The 8,672-nt window shown below is 27.2% G+C and overlaps 1 long non-coding RNA gene across 2 annotated transcripts; it reads right to left on the reverse strand.

The window, feature by feature from the left end:
• Positions 1 to 3,429: 3,429 nt before the first annotated feature.
• LOC141537240 (uncharacterized) lies at positions 3,430 to 5,331 on the reverse strand. 2 transcript variants are annotated; one of them, XR_012480894.1, is made up of 3 exons: positions 5,159 to 5,318; positions 3,712 to 5,056; positions 3,430 to 3,663 (listed from the first exon to the last, which is right to left on the reverse strand). It is a non-coding gene; the product is annotated as an uncharacterized LOC141537240 (long non-coding RNA). The 2 variants fall into 2 exon arrangements; XR_012480893.1 differs by lacking the exon at positions 3,430 to 3,663 and having other exon boundaries at positions 3,900 to 5,056; positions 5,159 to 5,331.
• Between the last annotated feature and the right edge of the window lie 3,341 nt (positions 5,332 to 8,672).

Below are 8,672 nucleotides of genomic sequence, written 5' to 3' on the forward strand. Positions count from 1 at the left end.
GCACTTACAATAAAATCGGTATAAAATAAGAAATGGTAATTTTCCAAAAGATAAAAAAAGATTGTTACTTAGAAGGAATTTTGAAGCCAGGATAAAGCACATTAAGGACGGATTTTGAAATGATGATAAAAAAATTCCAATCAATATTTAAAAGCAATCTTAAATTGGAAATTGCACCTCTTGAATAAAACTTCATAATAATACAAGAATTAGCATATATCCAATAATTTTGGATTTCCTTAGCTTATTAAATAAGAACAAAAAAAAATTTTTTGAAAATTGCACTCATAGTCTTACTAATTTTTTATACATGACGTTTTCAAAAACATTTTTGCAATAATTTTTCCAATAAAAAAATTTGGAAAACGATTGACCTTAAAGGTCATCCCTGAAACTTCCCGCTAATTCCATATCTCAGCGCTTAAAATTGCACTTATAACGTTTTTGAGCTCTTCGAGCACAGAATATAAATTATGTTATTTCGAGCTCTCCGAGCTCATAGAGTTAGCTGTTCTAAGCTTTTGAGCTCTTCGAATTCAAAAATAAATTTTCGTGTCATTCTGAGCTCTCTGAGCTCATAAGTTTGATAGAAGTTTAATAAAACACTAATTAATCATTAAATATTTGAGAATTTCAAAATGCACATGAAATTTGTAAATCTTTTCAATGGAATCCACTGTATTGTAATGGTAGAACAGGAACTTCACATAAAAACCTACTCAATCCTATGTCTTGCAATTGTTTTATTGAGCACGCAATAAGTACTTATTGATGTAAATTTTATGACGAAAATATTTTTGGCGATTTTACTCTTTTACTAGTGAGGATTTAAAATAATCGTGCCGTCATTTATTCATGACTACTTTATGGCATTGAAAAGGATTCTATACGGAACTCCTGTTTCACCATTAGATTCTAGTAAGCTTCGTTACAAAAATAATTTTGAGTCTTAACATAGAACAGGATTCTATATGGACTTTCTGTTTTCCTATTAGATTTTAGTAGACTCTGTTAAAAGAGTAATAAATAATGTCTTTGAGAATTTTTCTTTTTATTTTTTAAATAATCAAATATTTTCAATAGTTAATTACACTTACACCGAACTTAAAAATGAGTATACGCAACGTTCATATCCACGTTCATGAAAAATAAAGATAATTTCATTATTTCCTTTAATCTTAAACAAAAAATCTTTTGTTGTAGTGTTGTTTTAATCCCGTCTCAACTTTCGAATACAATATGACATTAAAGTTTTAGCAGTCACTTTACCATTTTTTTAACAAACAAGTTTGTTCGAAAAATTTATCTTGAAAAAATTACGTTTCATTTTTTTAAATTTCTAAATGTCGATTTTTTTTCTCAATTTTCTTTGCAATAATTTATTTGTTATCTAAATTCTTAAAATTATTAAATGTCTGCTAAATTAATTTTCATTAATAAAATTTTATTGTTTTTTTTTTTTTTTTTTTTTTTTTTTTTTTGAGCTAGTAAAAACACATTTATTTTTTAAATTATACGCTTAATTTTCAATCATTACGTTTCATCGACTGCATGCTCAATAAAACAATTGCAAGACATAGGATTGAGCAGATTTCTATGTGAAGTTCCTGTTCTACCATTACAATACATTGGATCCCATTGAAAAGATTTACACACTTCTTGTGCATTCTGAAATTTCCGAATATTTAGTAATTAATTAATTATAATGCAAAGTCAGTATAATTAATCATTAAACATTCGGGAATTTCAAAATGCACATGATGTTTGTAGATGATAAATGATAAATTTAAAGATTGACAAAAATTGTACTTACATTTTATGGTAATTCACTCTTTACTAAATTAATACAAGTTTTCCAATAAACGGACTAGACGACACTTGTAAGAATAAAGGCACATTCACTACAACAATAGCTCAACAATAGTCACTTGTACTTGTAACGGCCGGTGAACGACTGACTAAATTTTAGCGGGCAACTTCCAGGTTCTTTGTTCCCCCTTCCCCTCTTACCCAACCCGTAGCGACCAATTGTTTTAGTGATGCTTATTGGATTCTAATAGTTTAGCTGGAACCCCTCATAGAATCCCTCATCTAACACTTTTTGTTAACCGCTATTATTAATACTTGAAGAAATTAATCAAAGAAGTTATATATGACAAAGCTACAGTGCAAAATAAATAATAATTTAAAAAAACCTAAAATCACGCATTTTATAAAAAACTGAGCTAAAAAATAGAAAATAAATTGTAATAAATTTAAATTAAAAATTTTATTAAAAATTTTGATGAACATTATAATAATAATAATAGTGTAAATAAGAAAAAAATATATTTTATTATAAAAAGGTTTTTATGAAAAGCGTGTTTTTAGTTTTTTTAAATTATTATTTATTTTCTACCTTTAGTTTGGTTTATTTATAAAAGCGTGTTTTTTTGGTTTATTTTTTTTTTATAACTTTTATTTGCTTTGCAAATAAATATATTTTAAATCTCTTCTTATAAATGAATAATACTGATTAATATAATTCATAAAATTTCAATGATAACTTTCAAAATGCAAAAACAATCAAATTGATAATTAAAAGCTTGGGATTTTCTGAACGCTGATGAAAGTTAGTTCTCTCTTGGATAAGGTTATGAAATTCTAATGGTAACACAGGAGATACACAGAGAATACCGTTCAATCCGATGTTGTAAAATATTTTTACGTTAGTTATTAATAGTATCTAAAAATGTAAAAAGAAATCATTAAAATCCATAATTCAAATAAGCCTTGTCAATTAGAAAATAAATGAAACCATTTTCAAATTTTGACACAATTTTAATTGACTTATGTAAAAGTTTATCCGAATAATATTACAGAAACAATTTCGGTTTCTAATAAAAATTGCATCAGTGAATTTCAGAATGTACGAACGGTGTGATAAATCATAAAAAAATTAACGTTTTCCAAAAAATACGCAAATTGTTCTCGGCAATTTTTTCAATGGCGCTTACTGGATTTTACTAGTCAAGCAGCAACTTCATAAAGAATCCTTTTTGGTCCAATATTTTGCACTTTTTTAATTAAATAAATATTGTTGATAAATGAAAAAAAATTATTCATGTTCTCCAATTCAAATTGGGATTATAAGTTTTTATTAATTAAACGAAAATTTATATTTTATTAAAATATTGATAGGACTTGAAACTGATCTTCTGAATTCTTCATAGCAAATAAAAAATATTTGTAACAGTTTTACCTGCTCAGGCTGGCCCCTAATCAATTTTAAATTTAACTAACAAAACTAACAACAATAAAAATTACCAGGGCGCCACCAGGATTATTAATCACGGTTCCTGGAACCGGTCCAGAGCTGAGAAATCTTAATCTTAGAGTAGAGAGAGTGGAGGAAAGTGCCGCTAAATAATAAAATTTTAATTAACAATCTGTACAGTTTTATTAACAATAAAAAATAACAAACTTAACAAATTTAAGCGCTCACACACACACTTTAATTAACTTATAATCTAACGAAGCGGAGAACAACTGCGAACTAAACGATATTTACAAACGAACCTTCCAATTGACGATACGATGACTAGACGGGCTTTTTCGAACAAACGGTCTCCCACACCTGTCTTAAAACTAATTGGGCTTTTTCGAACAAACGGTCTCCCACACCTGTCTTAAAACTAATTGGGCTTTTTCGAACAAACGGTCTCCCCACACCTGTCTTAAAACTAATTGGGCTTTTTCGAACAAACGGTCTCCCACACCTGTCTTAGAACTAAACTTAACACTATAAGTCCACCGGACTAACACAACTAACTCCACACTTAAAATTAAGTCCACAGGACTACCGAACTTAACACTATTAACACTCTCTATCACGCATAACCCGTTCAATTCTTCACACACATAGCCCACACTTCGCTTAAATAATTTATTTTTTTATTTTAAAAATGATTTTAAATTAATTACAATTTACTTTTATTTTACTCAATCATTGGCTATCGGTGAAACGAAAATTCCTATATAATGACCAATTTCTTACTAAACTTTTTTTTTCGTGTTGACCTTGACTCAATATCACTGATTACTTAGACTTAATATCTACGCTGACAATTATCAAGTGTCATTCATTTTAATTTAATTGCTTTACGGACTTAATCCCCAAAATTTACTTAAATTATAGTTGTTAAAATAATTTATAATATAATAATTTCGATAAAAATTTCCTAATATAACCTTCTTAATAATTTTCCTTGATCGGTATTGTTTTTCAATAATAAATTCTTACTATAATATTCTTCACAATTAATACTTAAAAATTTTCCGATTTATCTTATTTTCAATAATAAATTCTAAATATAACAATCTTAACAATTAATTCTCAATATAAAATAATCTTAATAATTAATTCTCAATAAGATAATCTTAATAATTTTCTTATCTATCTTGATTTCAATAATTACTTATTAATATAATAATCTTAATAATTTTCTACTCATTTGTCAGTTATAAAATTCGACACGAGTCGAAACAGTCAATTTTATTTGCTAGAACATTCGCTAGATAAGTCTTGTTTGACCTTGGGTATTGGAATTTATGCGACACACAAAGTTGACGCTTGACGGAAATTCCACGAATAAAAACTTGTCGATTATTTTTAATAAAAAAAATCAATCAACTTTTCAATTTAAATATTGTGAAAATAAATTTAACAAATTTTCAGATGTTAATTAATTAATTGAAAATTTTCAGATATTAAAATTTTCCCCGCAAGGTCGATTAAGTGATCCTCGGGTATAAACCCCCATAAAAATCACTCAATCTAAAAACTAGCAAATGTTCCACAATTAATTTATTAAATTTTAATAAAGAAAAGAAGAGGAATGATAGACCGAGTATGAACCGCGGTCTATCTTCCACCCACGGAATGAATAATGTACCTGGGTAAACGTTTTACTCCTTTCACGAATATTATGTGCCGTGGTGAGTATTCCAGGTGCAGGTTGTAAATTTCCTTTTCCTTCTCCTTCACTCCGGGTACGTCTTGAAATTCGGTATATTCCTGTAACAGTGCAACAATTAGAACTCCCGTCTAATAGATTGAAACGACAATCAAAAAAACCATCGCAGCGTTCCGAAAATACGCTTGCGAAAAAATAATTACCTGTTAATTCCGTAGTGGTGACCGGTGCGGCTGACTATCAAACCTCTTCTGATTCTGTCACCCTCCAACTACCGAATACTTACCCATTCCACTCCCCTCTTAATTACTACACGGGAGACCCGGAAGATCGGGGCGCGCCAGTGCTGAGTCGACTAATTATCGATCTCAGGTGATTTATCGATTTAGGGTAATTTACCCTGTTACATATTAGAGATCAATTTCATTTTCGATAAAGATCGCATCAATAAATTTCAGAACCCATAAGCAATATGATTATAGTTATTCTAAGATAATAATTTTTCAAACGCAATTACAAGTCGACAATTTTCTGACTGGAATTTACTGGATTATAACAGTGAAGCAGGAGTTCCACATAGAATAACTTCTTCATGTTCATTAGATAAGTCTCATATATAACCATAAATCCCTAATCTTTGGTCATCCGCTTAAAGTACATATTTCTTCACGTAAGAAATTCCAGTTATATTTTATTACAAAGTGACATGGCCATTTCATATAACAACCTATATTTTCTTATAAGTATGATAATTGAATTTATAACTGGATCGACAGATAAATTTCCATAAAAACTCACAATGAGATTGGATTTTAAAAGTATGAATTGTGTTTTTGTCGCAGGAAGTCCTAACTAATTTTTTTACATCCCATAGCATGTGCTAGTCGGTAATCCTTTTAGAATCTCATGAACAAAATTATCTGTTATCGGTTAATCCTTATACATTTCCGAGTTATTGCTTATAAGGAATTACTTGTTGATTTCTACATTCTTATTCATGGTTATTACCGATGAGGAACGATAAATTACCTAATGTTGAATATCCTAATAGGAATCCATTTATTCCTTAACAGGAATGACGGATAAGCTCTTAAGCTTGATGAGGCTACCTATAACGAACATTACAATCTCATAAGTCAATTCCATATTAAATTCATGTGTTTACCAAACGCATTAAAATTTCATTCATTCTCATTCAAAAATAAGTTGTATGTGGATTTCCTTTTACGTTTTGATTGATTGCAAACTCTGTTGTATCTGGAAAATTTTTGCTCCAGATAGGCCAGATGAAAACCGATACGATTCCTATAGTATTTTATAAGTTTTTAATGGACATTTTCGACAGGGAAGATCCCCATGGGGACTTCAGAAATCATCATGATAAGCGATTTATCAATTTATAAACCATTTTTTTTTTTAATAAAAAAGAAGTACAAAAATAAAAAAAAAAGTTCAGTGAGTTAAATAATTATTTAAAGTTATAACAAAAATCTTTTTGTACCAATAATACTTCTTTTTTCCCCTATTTAACACATATTCAATGTGACAACGTCAAGATTTTAGTTTTTAGGCCCCAGTAGAGCATACCTCCACGCGCGTTCGCGCTTAAGGTATGCAATATGTATTAACTTTATTTCGAACATTTTTTAATTTTTAAATAACTTAATTTAGAATTATTTTAAAACTATATAACTATAAATTAATTCTTTTGAATTAATGATGCTAATAATTTTTATTATAATTATTTTTTTAGATTATCATGAACGCAGCCAGTTGCTTTAATTTAGATTTAAAAGATGATTTAACATTATCAGTAGTTTCTAAAATTGTAGTTATTAGCTTATTACCTACTAATATGATGGTAGATGCACTTCGAGAAATTGTTCGTGCTCTAAGTAATGAAGAGTTTCGTTATTTTAACGAATTATTCGAATATTACAATACTCACTGGCTGACAAATATAAAAACAGAAAACTATAGTTTTTACAACGATCCAATTTGTTTATGGAAGAATACAGAATTGATTCTTCAAAGTATGACACATCAACTTCAGCAAAATAATAGTATATGGAAATTGATTGGTTTGTATTTGGCAATTCTTTATAAAAATTATATCTAAGTTAATTGAATATTTACAATTACATAATTTTTTTTTCTTTAGAACAAATATCCTCGAGCAATTTTCAAATTCATTTTCACCTTAAGAATTTAAATACAAAAGGTGATTTTAAAATACACTCAAGGAAAGGAAAAAATATTTTTACAGGCGTAAAAAATTGTAATTGTATTACCAAATTGTGGAAAGAAATTGCTGAAGGGTCTTTAACAAGTACTGAATTCGTAAATAGAACAGGAAATCAACTAAAACCAATAATACGTAATTTATTGCTATCTAATGTTCGTATTCCTGTAAATTTTAAATTATTAACGTTATTTACGGATGGAGCAATTGGTAAGAAAATTACTGTTATCAAACATTTAATCTTTGCAAAAATATTGATATATAAAAAATAGTAATAGTGTTTTTAATTTATGAATTATTTTAACACATATTATTTGAAATATATGTTTCACGTAACCTTAATAATAATGCAAAAAAAACTTGTGGCAAATTTTTAAAATTATTTTATTTATTACTTTATTCTATTTTCTCTTGTTCTCGAAAAGAAATTTTTTTCAGTAAAAGTATTACGTATTGGTAATAGCCGAACATTTGCTATTCATTTATTTTTTTTTTAAATGAAATAATACAATATCAAAGGTATTATCAAAGGATAAAAATCATTTTTTCCTTTTATCTGTAGGAGTACAAAAAAAATATTTAAAAAGAAGTTTATAAAAGAAATATTTTTTACATCACTCTTTAGAATTGTAAAAGCCCTTAATTAAAAAACTAGTTGTTTTCATTATTATTTATTAACTTATATATTTTCAATGACTTCTTAGATATTTTTTAGGTATCGATATTTTTTCCATAAATAGAGTACTTTTCTTATTGTCAAAAAGTTTAAAAACTTTTTCACTTCTTTCATTATCTTCAGCAGTGATATAGTAATTAACATGTAAAAATTTTATATTTTATGATTTTTAGAACCACTTCAAGGCTTATCCAATATTACACTCTTACTAAATGAGCGACAATTATCAAACTCAATATATAATTCTCAGTCAGATAGTGAAAATTCTGAAGTTGATACACAATCAGTTGTTACTCTGGCCGATACCCGGGAAAAAATGAATTTGCCTAACCATATATATATATATATATATATATGATTATATATTAAATATATATAATTATATATTATTATATATAAATTTTTATATAAAATATATATAATCATATATGGACTAATGTATTATATGTATGTTTTATATAAGTCTATATATGATTAGATCTGATTAGATCTGACTTATATAGGTCTATATATGATTATATATAAGTCTATATATAATTAGATCTGATTAGACCTGAGTTATCTAGGTCCATACATGATTATATATAATTAGATCTGATTAGACCTGAGTTATCTAGGGCTATATATGATTATATATAAATCTATATATAATTAGATCTGATCAGATCTAATTTATATAGGACCATATATATATATATATATATATAATCAAACGTAAAGCTATGTACATAATTATATCTAATCAAACGTAAATTATAAATTTATCAATGATTATTGATTTTATGTTCTTTAGTAATTT

The sequence above is a fragment of the Cotesia typhae genome, unplaced genomic scaffold (genome assembly GCF_013202065.1).
Source record: "Cotesia typhae breed Kobodo isofemale line unplaced genomic scaffold, CoteBio_Ctyphae scaffold_70, whole genome shotgun sequence".
NCBI classification, from domain to species: Eukaryota; Metazoa; Arthropoda; class Insecta; order Hymenoptera; family Braconidae; genus Cotesia; species Cotesia typhae.